General features: G+C 48.7%; 1 protein-coding gene across 3 annotated transcripts in view; it reads right to left on the bottom strand.

Annotated features, from left to right (window-relative positions):
- The window catches only part of CHID1 (chitinase domain containing 1), a 1,865,353-nt gene that overhangs the window by 1,727,856 nt on the left and 119,789 nt on the right, over nucleotides 1–17,708 (bottom strand). The window contains exon 2 of one of the 3 annotated variants that reach the window (XM_069624012.1): nucleotides 11,543–11,646. The exons of the other annotated variants lie outside the window; for them this stretch is intronic. The gene's annotated coding sequence lies outside the window, so the exon portion shown is untranslated. The remainder of the gene's footprint in view (nucleotides 1–11,542; nucleotides 11,647–17,708) is intronic. 3 annotated transcript variants of the gene reach the window in all.

Genomic DNA, 17,708 nt, shown 5'->3' with positions numbered 1-17,708 from the left:
CTTGTCCCCGGGGACCTATCATCCAGGTGAGCAAGACACAGCCATCGCTATTGCATCCAGTTCCTGGGGGCGGACCAGTGAGGGAGGATCACCTGGATAGGGGTCCTTGGGGAGTGGGACACTGACAGGTGAGAAGCGGTATCCCCCTTCTTTCAACACCTTTTCCCCCATCGTACCACGTAGGATATTCCAAAACACTGCCTCCCCACCTTTCCGACACAAACATTTTCGCACAACACGAAAGATAACGGACTAATACTGGAGTTGTTTACCTGACATGTCCCAATACAAGGGTCAGGCAAAGTCAGGCCATTGACCAGAATCGCACACACCCGATGGCCCTTTCCCAACCCCATAGGGATAAAAGGTGGAGCACAAGAGCAGCAAGGCAGACCGCACAACGTGAGAGCTAACTCAGCACAGCAGCTCAAGAGGAGGAGAAAGACATTGCATACCGAGAGGATGACAAGGAGAGAAGCGACCTTGCCCTTTCCGACCAAGGCCCGTGAATCCTCCGCAGAAGGAATCAGAAGACCGCAAACAATAGCCAGCGTGTATTGCAGCAGATGTTAATGGTACACAAGACTCTCCTATGTGGAATACTAACCCGGGGAGAGACACTTGTCTTGGTGGTACCATCCTTGACAACAAGGAGAAAGAAAGCCATCCGGTTCATCACAGCTGGTGAGTCGAAGGGAGGGTTGGTAAGAAACCGAACTGTGTTGAACAAAAAATAGCCAACGGCTAATTTGAACTTTGAAAAGCTAAAAGATATTATTGATGGAAGATGGGGTAAACCAGCAACAGAGGAGTCCGACACAACGCGGGTGCTCATGTAGGAAACTCTGGCCGATTACCCGATGGTAGAAACTACAAAAACTAGACGGCCTTGGGAAAGCGCAAGAAGAGGTCAAAGTGGTCATAAAGGGGTCTTATAAAATCCTCTGTACAGTTGAGTCTTTGACCGACAGATGATTGCAAAGCTAAGGGAAATGAATCCCGCTTGATGAAATGAGCGCATGAACACCAGTTGCAAAGGTTGACAAGAGTGAACCCATCGGAGGGATAACAAGATGGGGCGAAGTCTAAAAGTCCCATAGAATATGGTGACAAGAGTAAACCCGACTGAGGGATGTCCATAGTGAGCTGTTTGGTAAAGGTTGGCAAGAGTGAACCCGGCAGAGGGATGCTAACAAAAGGGATGAGGCCTGAAGTTCCTATGAATAGTGTGTAGAGCGAATTGAGCCCGGCCGAGATGTGTCCACAGTGAACGGTCTGTAAATGTTGGTGAAAGTGAACCTGGCAGAGGGAAGCCAACAAAAAGGGGCGAACTATTAAAAAATACATTAAGATTTGTGAATGCAAGAAGTATTGGAAGACCAGGGGAAGTGAATTGTCCTCCTTGTCATTTGGGTCCAAGCCCAGCCGAGGGAGATCCAGGGGTCAGAAGTTATCACACAAAGTCCATTTGGAAAGAAACTCTTTGTTTGTTGTTGAATACATCAGGCCCTCGTAGGTAAGAGACGTTTTATTGAAAAGAGACTTAACCATCATAGAACCTGATAACTGGTACGGAACTGTCGGCTATTGCTGAGAAAGCTTGAGCGTGTGCTGTGCTCAGGAGATCCACTTTGTGCCCTCAGGACACATCCTGACTTATTATTTGTTAACACTTCTTTCTTTCTTTCTTGAGAACATTATCCCACACTTATCTTGTTGTATTTAGAGTAAGGATTGGCAATATGTTTTTCTTAGTATAGGCTTTTTACTTTTGACAAGACGCCACAAGGACTACCTTATTTTTCATTTGATGGTTGAAGCTTGCTCCCATCTTAGATTTAGGTTAGGCCTTTTTCCACCGTGGATTTACAGTTTAATAAACACCCTCACTTGTGTCTGTCTTTACTGTTGACACCATGAGTTCCTTTCAGAGGATATTTAAATTCAAGTTGGCATACCCGTGCAGAAGTTATGTGCAGCAATGGTGCACCTAAAATAACACTCCTGCTTCTGACCGTTTCCATTTCCTATTGCATTCAACAATTTCACACCTTTGTGATCAGGGGTAAACGTTTCAAGTTGAAGACTACTAGCCAGCGATAAAAATCACTCACTACCTCAATTTTACACATACATACAGCACACCATTACTCGCCATGAGTCAATTGTCACTTCCCACAGGCTATAGGTGAATGCAAATGTTGTACCTGGTTTGTATTTGAAATGTTATTGTCCGTGCTTTGTTTTAATTTGCTAGAGTGCTCCAATCCTTTGGAGCGAGAGCAAGTATTCCTGTATTTCAAGCGCATATTGTATAAATCACTATACTGTGGACCCCGATGATCAGGACGCAAGTTCTTCCTCTGTTTTTACTTGAATATTACCGGGAAGGGAGGACATTTAAATTCAACCTGTCTTATGTCCTTTCATGCAGAGTCAGACCAAGAGCCAAGAAACCTGGGCAATTCCCTAAACAAAGCACTGCTGCAATTGGTCTATCATAAATGAATTCTCAACTCTTTACCTAGTAGACCAAGCCACAGCATTGATAACGAAACTAGATAATGCATATCATTCTATAACTTTAAGTACAGATTCCCTCTCAAATCCCTTCAAGCAGTCGAGTCAGGAGCCATTCCTAAAAACTATTTTTGTGTGATATTATATTATCTACAACATAATGCAAGGTCAATGGTAAGAAACTGCTCATATACAATCTAATACTAAAGTTAAAGCTAGACCATTTCTAACCGAGACCTGGATCCCTGACAGTGTAACTAACTCTTTCTGACCTTGTCCCACTGGCTTATAGAATTGTGTCCAAATCACAACGAAGCAAAATTGGCGATAGGAAGGCAATTCCATACAAATCAGGACTAGAAAGAACAGTGTTGCTAGAAATTAAGCTAAAGACAGCAGAAACTGTGGCCTTCGAGTTGCCTCTAGGTAAGAGAAACAATACATGAAGATGGTAGTACTATATAGGAGGTAAGAGGAACAATACATGAAGATGGTAGTACTATATAGACCCATCAGCCATAAAATAATCTTCTATTAACAAACTAGCGGAAGTTGCAGCAGAACTTCGCTGGACAGTTCCCATCTTCTCATTCTTGACAACCTGAACTAATGGTTCAAGCTGACAACAGACTCAGATATGACCAAGCTACTCGAGTCACTTGAAGATAGAACAAGTTACTTACCTGTAACTGTTGTTCTCCAGCATGGGTCTGGCATGGATTCACATGCTCATGAATATTCCCCGTCGTCAGGCTGGGAATCCTCGGTAAAGAAAAATCAGTTTTGTTTCTGATCTGTCTTTCGTAGTAGTAACCAATCACTGATCTCTGCGTCATACTGACCACAGCCAATGACTGCCCTCTCCCTAAGCCACGCCTCTGGCAGCCATCTTCAGGTTTGGTAGCACGTGAAGTGGCAGTATGACCAAGTGAAGAGCCGCAGAGGGGTAGGCGGGAGGGTTCGCATGTGAATCCATGCCAGACCCATGCTGGAGAACAAAGCGGCCAGGGCGTTGGCCGCTTTAATCGTCGTCGCCGCCGACGAAATAACCCGCCGCTCCATGGCATCCAACTTCTTTCCCTCGCCGTCCGGCGTGGAATTCGACGTCGAGGCTCCTGACCCCGCCGCTTTCTTCTTCGACGCCGCCGAGACGACCGAGTCTGGCGTTGGCTGGGCCCTGAGGCACAGGGGAGCGGTTTCGGGGACCCAGTACTTCTTCTCGTACCGGTCCTGTTTGGCTGGTGCCGTGGAGGGGTTCTTGAGAACCGACAGGCCCTCCTCTCAGATGTCATCGATTAGAGGCACCGCGATGATAGTCTTCCTCTTTGCCTCCCGGCGCTGATAGAGGAAACCTTCCTTTTTCTGCTCCTCCGGGCAGAACTGGAACAATTCGGACGCCCTGGCGATCATGGCGTGGAATGAGCCAATCTCGTCGGGCTGCGAGGCCCGTGCGACGGGAGACAGGAGACCCGTTCCGTCGTCGTCGCCCTCAGAACCCGTCGTCGAGCCCATCGCACCGTCATCTCCCGACTCGTGGGAGGATGAGGAGGGAACTGTAGGCCTAACGGGGGCGAGTGGAGGAGAGGGTTGGGTCCTCCGTCGTTTGTTCTGAGGACTTCCCGACGGGCCAGGTTGCGTGTCCTCCGGCCTGGGCCGTGGTAATCTCGTCCTTATCTCAGAGCATAAGGACTGGATCGCAGACAAAATGGCCGCCGAGCTATCCTGAGGCCTAGGTTCCGGCTGCGCCGGAAGGGAAGGCTGCTTTTCCTCGCCATCGTCGTCTTCCTCAGTTATCTCCCGAGGATCTTCCTTACGGGATCGAACCTTCTCGAATTGGACTTCGAGATTCCTCACGGCCACGGTCAGTTCCTCCTCCGAGGCTGACTCCGAGCTCGAGGAGGCTACCGTGCCCCCCCTCGCTTCTTCCATCATGGTGGCCATGACCCCCCCCCTCGCTTCTTCCATCATGGCCATGACGATGGGCTGAAAAGAGGATTCCCCCCTTGGCGGCAGGGAAACTCTAGTCCCGGAGGCAGTCTCCGCTGGCGGGGTCTCTGCCGGCTTGGCCAGAGTCGCCGCGATCGCCTCGATAGAGGCCTTTGCCTGCTGGGTAGGGGCCTTCACCACCTTAGGTGCGTCCCGGGCCTTCTCCTTAGGGGGAGGGGCGACGCCTCGCTCCCCCTCTTCCGAGATCGGACGGGGCTTCCCCCGAAGCTTACCCAGGGTCTCGGATTTCCTCTTCCACGAACCGGAGCACTGGCTCGTGGTTGAAGGTGTCGGGGAAGGCGCGCCCTGCCTGGCGACCGAAGAGCCCGACCTTTCGCCGCTCCCGGAGCCAGCAGACTCGCGGCGCTTGGCCTGGTGTTGGGCCCCCGTCGCCGGGGCGCCCGCACAGGACTTAGAAGCCCGCTCGGACCCTTTCTTCTTCTTCTCACCCGTTGAGCCCTTCTCCAACCAGCTGGCGAGACGGGATCGACGGTCCCTCATGGTCCGCTCCGACAAGTTCTTGCAGAACTGGCAGTCCTTCTCTACGTGAGTCTTGTCCCCATGAAGACAGTAGAGGCATCGCAAATGTTCGTCCTCCTTAAAAACATTCTGCAGCCCGCATCCAGGGCAGCTGCGAAACAGCTTGGGTCCGGGTGACGAACTCGCGTCCTGGGCCATCTCGAAGTAGGCCGCGAATCTTCTGGAATCCTCCAAGAAGTTGATTCGACGAAATCTTCACCCTTGAGGGGCGTAGGAAAATCCCGCAACGGGTTAACCGAAAAAATGTGAAAATTCACCTGAAAAAGCGTGAAACATGCAGTAAAAGCTCGAGAGCTAAGCACAACGACTCCCAACACTTGAACGTGCAGTAAAAATCTGAAGATGGCTGCCAGAGGCGGGGCTTAGGGAGAGGGCAGTCATTGGCTGTGGTCAGTATGACGCAGAGATCAGTGATTGGTTACTACTACGAAAGACAGATCAGAAACGAAACTGATACTGACTTTTCTTTATCGAGGATTCCCAGCCTGACGACGGGGAATATTCATGAGCATGTGAATCCATGCCAGACCCCATGCTGGAGAACTTGGATTTATATCACAGGCCAATCACTCTACTCATAAAGAAGGTCACAAAATAAACCAGATTGTTTTTTCAACAATGGAATTGAAATGATGCAATCCATTAAGTGTCGTGGTCTGCCCACTATTGCATCCCCTTTAGTTTTGCCTATGTTTATGTCAGATCAATAAAAAACCAAAAGAATGCCCTCTGTTACCTTTTCCTGTACACAATTTACGAGACAGGCAGTTTCCAAGAAACCTTCTTAGTTCGAATGACATGAGAGTGAATATAGGCCTATAACCCAGAACTGGAAATGTTAGGAAAACAACAATGATTTTAGAAGATTGGGATTCTTAAGCTAAAAACAATGGAAATAAGATCAATAGTACTCCTGACATAGCAAAATAATTTATCTACGCTCTAAATGAGGTCAGCAACCCACCGGTAGTCGACGTTAGCACTACTTCCTCACAGCCTATGGCTGAGAGTCTTAACATTTTTACACAAAAAAGAAAAGATCAGTTCTTAAGAGGCACAGACCAAAGTTAAGTCCTCTCTGCTCATAGATAGTTATACCACGATAACAACTGCGCCTCAGTGGAACTTTGACTCCTTTAGTCCGCTTAGCGAAGACGGATTACTCTACACCTCTTATCCTCTTCCAAATGCTCAGGCTAATCATTGGATGCCTTACCACCTAAGGTAACAAGGGATATACTTCCTTTACTAGTAAAGCAAAACCATACACTATTTGAGCCTTACAATTTTTCCATTTAGCTTGGAAACAAGCAGTCATAAGGGCGCTCTTGAAAAAGATGCCTTTAGTTCTAACAGACCCTGGAAACTTTCAACCAATCTCTCAATTGCCATTTATGGTAAAACAACTCAAAAGATTAGTGGTATATCAGCTCCAGCAGAGTGCAGAGGCTTCCACTCTATTTGGCCCCACTGGGTTTAGTTTTAGACCCACACTTAACACTGAACTCATGACAAAAGCCATTTTAGATCAGCTGAGAGAGGAAGCCGATGGAGGTGGTGCTGGGGATTGATATTACTCCATCTACTAACCCTGTTCAACACAGTCGACAATCAAAAATTCAACCCCAGTTTAGAAAGCAAGGCATACAAGGAGAAGTTTTAAAATGGATACATTCATTTTAACCAACCACACGCAGCTATTGCAGTTGGGCAACTTCTCATGTGAACCAAAACCATTACATTGTGGTATTCCACAAGGCTCAGCATTATCTCCCCCATTATTTAATGTATGCATCCGACTCTTGATGGACGTAATCTGACATTTTGGACTTTCGCTCTTCAACGATGGTGATGACAAACAGATCAATATGTCAGAAAGGGTGATGGAATATGGAGTGTCTATAAAGAAATGAATACAAACTACTTAAATAAACCTCTGCAAGACCGTGGTACTGGCCATCAATGCAGCTTTGAACACATGGAATTCTTCCATTTGACCGGACCTGTTTGGCCCTTGCTCTAATCCTTGCCATACTCTAGAAGAAAGAGTTAAAAAACTTGGGAATCACTCTTAACTCCAAAAGTATGCTCAAGATACAAGTAGGAATGGGCTCCATTTTAGGAGACTAAATGCCAGTTTTTTCGTTGTTGGCCTATCCTCATAGGGTTATGGCAGTGAACGCCTTTGTTTCATGGTGGTTTCAATAATATTATCCGCCTGGGACTCTCAGTTAAACTGTTTTCACACAAAGATTGCAAAATGGTGCAGCAAGGATATTGCTCAAGTTATAGACATCTGAGAACATCTCCCTGGGTCTCATCTGTTTGCACTGGCTCCCAGCGAAGAAGTGAATAATCTTTAAGGCAATGTGCCCAGTTCATAAAACTTTGCAGGCTACAAAACCCATATTTCCTTTAAAATAAATTGCAAATCTACCATCCACGTGACTTCTAGATTTGATAAAATAATCTGAGTTCCAATCAAATAAAAAGAGAGGTTTGGAGGATGCTCCTTTTCTGTGCTCAAAGCAAAACAATAGAACATCTTTCCAGCATTTTTATTAAGTGAAAATAACCTACCTATTCAACTGACCTTGATCATCACAGATTTGTTTCTTAGCATGCAACCATACTTACATCCTCTATACTGTCAAGATGCCTTTGGTTGAACATTTGTACTCTATAAAAACAAAGATGACTAAGATATTCAAACATCCATTGTAAACAGAATGGCAATTTTCCTTGCCCTCAAGTTGTTGTCCATTGTCCTCTTTTGTGCTACAGACCCCTTCCAGCAAACAGTGGGGATGTGCAACGACTCTATTTCTGTCTTGTAGCAGTCTGCAGACCAGCTCAGACATGGAAACCATCATGAGAAATGACCCAGAATCCCAAGTTGGCCTCTGCTTCGACAAACCTTGGTTTTCAGAAAATATAATTGCTAAAATGCATTTGCACAAAATCCTGAAGAACTGTAATCCCAATCCAAAACCCTCCATTTACATGTACCCAGATTTCTGGAAGAATGGCAGAATCAATTCATGAAATTGCGAGAGTATACTGGCAAGAATCCCAAAGCCACAGAAATTACTGTGGCTGAATTACCATACCTCAACACAGGTTGGTCTGCTCTCCTCAAAGCAATACTGTATATTGAAAATGACTAGTCTCTTCTTGTGCTGCCCAATCATGACTCCACCCTGGGATTTCAGCCTGATAGAACTGCATATAAGCTCCATGTTTGTGCGTTGAATTATTGAACATTAGGGCCTATAGCCCTTGTCGAATTCATCTCTACTTTACTGATAATTTTGCCCTGTGTTTTGCCAGTGCTTGCATCATGCTTCTGTGCTGCTTTTCTCCATCCCTGCTTTAACAGCTCACAATCTTTCATCATCCAGTCTGCCTAGAACCTACTTCCTTGTGATGAGTTCCAGCAATCTCTGGCCTCTGCAGTCTCCAGTTACTACTCTTAACAAAGCAAACACTTAACCTGGTGAGAGGGAGGCTTAAAAAAACAGAACTGCTGCCTAAGCTTGTGGGTCCCTGCTCAAAGGCTGAAATCCCCATGACCTGTCACCCAAAACTAACCAGCGGAGAGGAGTTCATAAACTGCTGAAATTCTGTGGAAGCGGATAGTGAGAGACAAGGCTAAACGACGCGCAACAGAGTAGAGCTGGCATCACAGCAGAACTTCCACCTGATGTCAAAATGGCCATCAGGCTGTTAGAAACCTCAAAGCTCTGCAGACCTGCAGTGTGAGGGGCAAAACAGATATTGACCTGCATCAACCAATGCAAGTACCAAAGACAAAAGCACTTAAAACCAACAAATCCCAATGACAGAAAGAATGGACAGAGGCTAGGCCTATAAAAAGTCTGTTATGAGAAACATTTCTGGTTGTGTTATAAATAAACCTCAAGACTGTTTAAGCAGTTATCCCAACCAACCCCTTTTATTTGGATAAAATGTTTAAACCTTTACTGAGGGCCTCATTACACAGATGGAGGTAAAATACCGCCCTTACCGGCATGGCGCTATTAAAGTGTCCGCCTAGGAAAGAGGTCGCTAATTGCGTGCCATTACGAGTACGCGGACACGAGCATAGCGCCATGCCGGTAATGACCCTACCGCCATGCCGCTAAAGACCCTGAAAAGACCCTTAGCGGCACTGATGAAAGCGCTGATAGCACTTCCGAGCTCCAGCAACACGGAATTAGCGGTGACCTGCATCCACACCAGTGCCATACCAAACCATCCAGGAAGCCCTGCCAATGCCAATGCCCAAGGCAATCAAAAAAGGAGCGGATCGGCAGAGGAAGGAGAAATTTACCAATGAGGAGCTCATCATGCTCACGAATGACATGCAGCGTGAGACCCTAATAAAAAAAAGGCCATATGGGCAGAGGTGGCCCAGAAAGTCAGTGCGGTGGGCACCACCACCCGCACTGTGAAACATTGCAGGAAGCGGTGGGACGATTTCTGCCTCCGTGTCCGCAGCATACTGTCCGCCAATCGGAACCTGGCCATGGCCACAGGAGGTGGTGGAGATTCACTGATCAAACTGAGGGAGTGGGAGGAGACCTGCGCGAGCACCATAGGTGTTAAATCCATAGAGGGAGTCGGCGACATGGAGCGTGGTGCGCCCATAACATCAGATGGAGGGGAGTGTCGTCCACATAAAACAATGCACTGTGAAAGGTGAGGTGCCCCCCAAATGTGAGCCCTAAATCAGCTCATGGATGCGGCCACAAACATACATGCACACAACCCTGCCCATGTAAGTGTCACACCCCAACGCACACACATGCACGCATCACCACAGACACGTGCCACCCAGACCCATGCATGAATGACCCACCCGACAGTCCCATGACCTGAATGCCCACTAATGAAGTCCCAATGCATAGAACAGCATGATGATAAACATCTGCATGAAGCACGTTGACCCATCACCAATGCCATCCCCCTCTTTGTCCCTACAGGCTCACAGACTGACAGCGATGAGCAGGACACTGCAACACAGGCTCCCCCTGCCAAGAAACAAGCCAGGGCAAAGGACTCAGGGAACACCGCAAGCACATCAAGGGGCACAGGGAGGAGTGCGCTCCTGCAGAAGGGCAAACAGAGCAAGCCACCCACGTCACCAAGACGTGAAGCTACGACTGAAACAATTGCTGCACCCACTCCAGTGAACCCCCCAACGCAGGAACCACCCACGGAGGGGCCACTGTCTGCTGCCAACAGTTCAATTGGCGAGGCAGCAGCCACCGCACCGCTGTCCGATGTGGAGGACACCTGTGACTTGGCCATGCAAGTGCACACCCAGCCCCCACCAATCCAGAGAAGCAAGCCCACGGCCAACATCACAAACCAGCAGCAATGCCCAGTCTGGCGATGAAATCGTGGCAGGGTGCTGGAGCCCACAGGTGTCCTCACCTGATGCCCTACCCATAGATCAAGGCGCGGAACACACCCCACGAGCAGGACAGTGGCCATGACATGGCCACCATCAGACAGCGGCAGGAGGAGATAACAGCGCTGGTTGGCCAGCATGTTGATGAGGCAGCCCGTCTGAGGGAGGAGTTCAGGGAGAATGCAAGGGAGACGAGACAGGGCATGGAAGCCTGCACCAACAGGCTCTGTGAGGAGATGGCACAACTGAGGCAGGTCCTCACCCGCATAGCGGACGCTATGGACAGACAGTACCCCCCACCACCACAAGAACAACCAGGCACCGCCTCCTCTGCCAGCTCAAGGCAGATGAGCCCCCTGTGCAGCTCCTTGTGCTCCATGAGGCGCACACCCTCCCAACCCCCTAATGGTGATGGTGGGGGGGATGGGAAGTAAGGCCAGCCCGATGTAGCTGGCACATGTACAGCAAGACAGCAACGTTGTGCCAGCCATACATGGGGTTGTCGTGGGGGGAGGGGGGAAAGGGTGTTTGGGAGTGTCGTGGGGGGGGGGAGGGGTGTTTTGGGAGTGTTGTGGGGGAGGGGGGAAAAGGGCGTTTGCGTTGTTGGGTCCATGCACCTCTTCATCTCTTAATGTATTAAACACATTGGTGACAAGTTAAAACACAGGCTTGGACATCATCATTGAGTATGTGACCTTTATTGGGGGACAGGGACCAGTGTGCGCTTCACCACAGAACCCAGTGGACAAATACACACATTGATTCAACAGATTAGGACCATGTGAATCAGTATAATTGGTTGATCAGATGCTGACGGACATCGCGTCCCTCCTGGGCATCACCTCCTGCATGACCTGCAGCCCCATCTCCTCCCTCCTCATCCCCTTCATCATCGTCATCAGGTGGTTGCATTTCAATGTCATGGGGCATTGGCACATTCAGTCTGATACACATATTGTGCAGCATGACACATGCCATGGTGATCTTGGCCACCTTCTCATGGCCGTACAGGAGTGCCCCACCCGACCTGCTGAGGCACCGGAACCGTGTCTTCAGAAGGCCAAATGTCTGCTCAATTACCATGCGGGTACGGGTATGTGCACGGTTGTATTCCTCTTCACGCCTGTTCTGTGGGTTCCGTACAGCGGTAAGGAGCCAGCTCCTCAGGGGATAGCCAGCATCACCTGCATGAGGGCAACAATGGGGACTTGTTACTGTTCACATCAAGTGCAACCTGTACATATCACACAAATCAACCTTGCATTGTCATTGGCATCCATGAATCCCAGCATGCATGGAGACGATCTGTGTAACTGCAATGGGAGAAGGTGAGCTAGCCCCTGCAAGTGGACATGCACCATGCATGCCTGCGGCTGTTATTGCCATGTCCTGGGTGAGGACAGGTCTTAGGTGTTCCTGGGCCAAGGCAATTCTGATACCACACTGCTAGTGTACTGAATTCTGAGATCGATGTTGCCATGCTGTGAAGCGTCACTTCAGTAGTGGTGTACGGGTGTGGTTCAGTACAATGGCTACAGGGGATCCCTTTGCATGCACTCAAGGGCGCATAGCTGTAGTGATGTTGTTCAGCGCACATTTTCATTTGGCATATTGGCGCCATGTTGCTGATTTGTGTCATATGGGGTATGGTATGATGTGCAATGTGCATGTGGATAGATGTGTCATGTTTGGCATATTGGATTGATTTCAATGTTGTTCAGGTTCGAAATTGCATGTGGTTTTGTTTCCGGTCCATTGTGGCCTGCCTTGGTAGACATTGCCGTGCATCTGTATGTCCATTTGTTCTAGGGACGACAGTCCACCCAGTTGGAGTATGCATGTCCCCCCCCCCCAATCACACCCAGTTGGAGTATGCATCTCTTCCCCTCCCCCCCAATCACACCCCACATCACACTGCCATGTGCTTGCCCTGCTACTCACCAAGTAGCCACGAACGTTGTCCGGCATGTCGCTCCATGTAGCATGGTATCGTTGAGTTCCGCAGGACCATTGAATCATGGTTTGATCCGGGATATCGGGCACAACGTGCGATTATCTTGTTTGAGTCACATACCATTTGGACATTGATGGAGTGAAATTGCTTTCTGTTTCGGTAGACTGCTTCATTGTGATGTGGGACCACCAATTCCACATGTGTACAGTTGATGGCCCCGATGCAACTTGGGATGCCTGCCAGTGAAAAGAAGCCAACTTTGGTGTTGGAGATCTCCTGGGCAGTCCGTGGTAGGGATATGTGTTCACTTGTGTACTTCAGGAGGGCATCGAGCACCTGGGTCAGCGTGCGTGAGAATACTGGTTGTGAGATGCCATGAATCTGCCCTACTGTATGCTGGTAGGTGCCTGTGGCCAGGAAGTGGAGCACAGTTACCACCTTCAGTAGAGGGGGGATGGCAGTACGGATGTCTATGAGGCTCACAATGTCGTTGTGTATCATGTCCACGATGCTGGTGATGGTATCCCGGTCCAGACGGTACAGGGTGTGTATCTGCTCAGGGGTTAGGTTGAATGGACTGGCTCGAATCCTGGGGAATGGTGGCTGCCTCTGTGGTATTACTAGGTGCACTGGTGGGGCTTGCTGGGCCTGTCTCGCCCTCCTCCTCCTGCGTCTCCTCTGTGCTGCCTGTTGTTGTTGGTGCTGCAATGCAATCATGTCATCCAGCCCATGTAATGCTGCTAGTATGGCAACCATCTTGGTGTGGGAAGGGGTGTGGTGTGCTCCTTTTGTGCTGCCACAGTGTCCATTGCCTCCACCTGTGCTGATTGTGTCCACCTGTGGCAGGTGGAAACGCTGCTCATGTCTCTTAACGTGTGCTTCGCGATGCCGGTATTTCCGCCATGCCGGTATGGGCTTTTTGGGGCTATTCCATGCCGCTATTAGCATGTCCGCATGCCTGTAATGCCGCTATTTACGGGATGAGGGGTCGCCCGCACGAGGACTAGCCGCTATTAGTGGCACCGTTCTTAGCGGTGCCGCTAATAGCGGTTATCTGGGTCTTAATTGGCAAGGGTATTTAACGATATCGGTATTCCCTTACCGGTATCGTTAATCCCTTACCGCCATCCGTGTAATGAGGCCCTTAGTGTGTTATATGCTTGTCAATATACCACATGACTTTAACCTTGCTTCTCAATTGTGCCAGCTGTGGTGAACCAGAAGGAGGACTCGGACTAAGATGTGCCATGTTTTAGGGATGTTTATTTAAATAAAAATAAAACGCCTATCTTTCCCTACCGCTATGAGGGAAGTTCCCTGCATAACCAACTAAAAGTAAGGGACGGAGACAGGCATTGCAGGCAGAGGCTTAGCAGGGGGTTTAGCAGGGGGACCTAAGCGATCCAGATGAGAAGACGGGAGGCAATGGTCAGGACAGGAGAGAGGTGTAGTGAGAGGGTTGGAGATGGGAATGTCAAGAGGAGATGAGAGCATCCAAGATTTGACCGGCAGAGTGCATCGGACCAGAGGGATGAATGGTAGAGCATTGCAGAGGCAGAAGGGTCCAGAAAATCTTTTCTAACTGTAAAGAGGGAACCATATGGAAGCAAGATTTAGCATACAGAACAGGCAGAGAGTTTGTGAACTGTGTTACGACACATTGACAGATATTTAAAACCTATTGAAAAGTGATCCAAGGGATTGGGCCAGCCAGAAGTCAAAAGCCAAGGATGAAGGCTATTGCTCCGGCCTCCTGCACTTCATTTTTTTCCTAAGTGGTAGGGCCAGTTGGCTAATACGATTTGGACTAATGCCTATTTCTTTTGGACTTTGACGAGCACCCTTACTTTCTTGGTTTCTCAGTTCTCCTAGTTTTTTAATTTAATTTTTTTGGATTCCGAATCTATTTGTGCACAACATTTTTGTAAATCTATAACCTATTTTTCCAGTTCGTCAATCCTTTCTTTTTTTTGCATGCGAGACCGTACAAATCATTTCACCCCTCAAGACTGCCTTGAAGCAGTCCCATACTATCTTAACATCCGCTGAGTGAGTATTTTCCATAAAATATCCCTTTATAAAGTCATCTAGATCTATACCTATTATTGAGTCTTTAAGGGCATTCGTTTGCATTCTCCACCTATTATTTTTCTTACATGTAATATTCAAATCAATTTTTAGGTTTATTAATGCATGGTCCGAAATACTTCTTGCCCGCTTCTGACCCCTCCTGCCCTGCTAACTATCGCCCTATCTCCAATACCCCCGTCCCGGGCAAACTCCTGGAGCAGCTGGCCATCTCTCAAAGGACTGTTCACACAGAATCGGTCGGCTATCTTCACAACCACCAGTCTGGTTTCAAAGCTGCCAGAGGCAAGGAAACTGCTCTACTAAATACCCGTGATGACTTGGTAACTCTCCATCCATTCTTATACACCTGGATCTTTCATCTGCCTTCGACACAGTCAATCATGCCACCCTGACAAATCGGCTCTGTGACACCCTGGGCATCTCAAGCCTGGGACTGGAGCGGTTGACCTTCCTCTCAACTGACCCTGCCAGGTTCAACTGATCCCTTTTCTCTTCCCATCAGACACTCCACCTGCGGTGTCCCTCAAGGCTCGATCCTCTCGCTGTGGCTTTCCAACATCTATCTTGCCCCTTTGGCACACTTGATCTCTTCCTTCTCTCCTCACTTATGCAGATGACACAAGCTTCCCTCCTCTTCCTCCTCGCTCATTCCAGATTGTTTGACTGCTATTCAGTCAGAGTGTGCTGCCAATAATCTCTGCCTTAATGGCAGTAAGACAAGACTGTGATCCTTGTTATTGGTACCCAATCTCCTACCGTCCCTCTCTCGCTCCCTCTGGCCGCCCTGTATGGATCCCCTCACCTTCTTGTGAGGCAAAAAACCTTGGTGTCATCTTGGATTCCTCGCTTTCCTTATCTCCTCACATCGCAGACCTTGGCAAGAAGGTCCACTATCAGCTGCACCTCCTCAGAGGTATTCTCCCTTTCCTCACCTTCCTCCCATATACTCAATGGGCCTCATTACAACCTTGCCGGTCTGGAATCAAAGGTGCCGGTAGCACAGCACCGGCACAGTTTTGGGGATCGGCACATTACGACCGTGATGGCAGAAATACAGTCACCTCAAAGTGACCCCCACGGTGCTACCGCACCAGGTAGCTCTGTGACCGCAAACATCAGGACAAGTCGCTTGACGTCCCTGAATTACGGGCACCGCAGTAGTACGGGAGTTTCGGAGTTCAGCCTACACGGAAACACTGCCACCGTGACCACCGCGCCTGTAATACCGGCACCGTGAACCAGGCGTTAAACAGTACCAGGTGAGCAGCAACAGGCCCCAGGAGTACAAAATTAGCCCAGCTGTACACAATTCACCCCTGGGAATGTACAAAAGTACCAGACCCACACCCAACCCACCTCCAAACACAACCATGCTGTCAGTCGGTGTAGCAGAAATTGGGCTGGGGAATCTGCAAGTAGCTATTGAGGTTGAAGCAGCACTGAGGCAGAGGAGGAGGCATAGGCGCAGGGGGCGAATGAGGAACCAGTTGGCCATTCCTAACATCAATGTGCAGCATGTAGCACCCCGCAGGCAGCCACCAATACCCCGCTTCAGGGGAGCTACACGGGCTGTCTCAACCCTGTTTTTCCAGGATATTGTTCCAGGTACTAGATGCACTTCTGCTCCATGTGGCAGACCACTTCGCCCTACCCCGAACTCCTGCCCAGGTCAATGCCACCAAAGTGGCCTTGCATGCCCTTGCAGGCATACCCAATTGCATTGGTGCATTAGATGACACCCATGTGGAGTTGGTGGCCAGACATGCCATTGAGGCAGTGTATAGAAATAGCAAACAATTCCACTCCTTCAACATGCAGATGGTCTATGATGCTGAACACCTCCTCACCCATTGCTGTGCACGTTTTCCGGGATCACCACACGACTCATTGGTCCTGCAGAACTCCACGTTGCCAGGGTACATGGCACGTCACATTGGAGAGAGGACCTGGCTGTTGGGCGAGTAGAATTACCAATGCGGGACCCCTGTGTAGTGGGGTGGGGGTGGGTAAATAGGCACTCACCAGAGTGCACCCAGCTTGCCGCTGCATTAGGCCCATGACAGTTAACCATGTCATAGGACTCCATGTACTGGCTAATGGAAATATGCTCTAACCATAGAGTGGCACACTATGCAATGTTCACATGTAAATGGGCGTATTGACACTGTTGAGAAAGTAGCAGCTGCTGCTGCCATATGCACAATGCCAATGATCCCAACTGCGCACAGCAGTGTCTTCACTCTTGTGCGCTGCGGGTGCATGACACTGATTGTCAGCATCATACAAGACATGAGGCTCCTAGTAGGCAGAAACACACCATTGTGTACATTTGAAAGAATGAGACATGTTGTAGCATTGAAGGCCATATCATGACTGCAGACACTGAACAGGCAAAACACTCTCAGTAGGAATGAGTGAGCAAAGTTTGCAATGTAGAATGGTTGTGTCAATCAAATATTGCAAATTGCATTGTGGCATCTATTATGTTGTGTAATAACGAAATACTGAGAATGTGTACATCCCATTATCACTGACAGGACATTTTCAACATTAACATCCAACCACCTCGCTGTCACTCCCATGCAGGTGATGTGAGATACCCTCCAACGTCATGGCTGATGACACCCATTAGATGGTCACAGAACAGGCATGAGGAGGCCTACAACCGGGCACACATCCGTACACGGGGCATTATAGAACAAACTTTTTTGACTGTTCAAGGCAAGGTTATGCTGCCTCAGCAGATCCGGTGGTGCATTAATGTATAGCCCCATAAAGGTTGGCAAAATTGTCCTGGCATGTGCCACGCTCCACAATATGTTTATTCGCCGGAACATTGCACTGCCCCGGACCAGGACCCAGTAGATGAGGATGGAGATGGCGACGAGGATGGAGTGGACGGCGATGATGGGGTGGGAGTGCGACTATGACCTGATGCAATGGATGGTCAACATGCATGGGCAGCATTTAAGAATTTTTCTGAACTATCCTCACAAGCACAAGGAGCACATTGTCACACATGTAATGTGTAACACTTACATTAAATAATTGTTACGCACACATAAGAAGATTGTCCACTCGTTATTCAGTTAAACAACACAGTGTATTTAGATTAAGACAAAAGATAACAGGTGCAATGACAATACCAAGCCAAATGTACCCTCCCACCTCCCTGGCCCTGCCTACCTATCTGAACTATGG

This window comes from Ambystoma mexicanum, chromosome 11 (assembly GCF_040938575.1).
Source record: "Ambystoma mexicanum isolate Mex_15411 chromosome 11, UKY_AmexF1_1, whole genome shotgun sequence".
NCBI lineage: Eukaryota > Metazoa > Chordata > Amphibia > Caudata > Ambystomatidae > Ambystoma > Ambystoma mexicanum.
The sequence above is the reverse complement of the archived record's forward strand: the minus strand, read 5'-3'. Positions and strand labels throughout refer to the sequence as shown.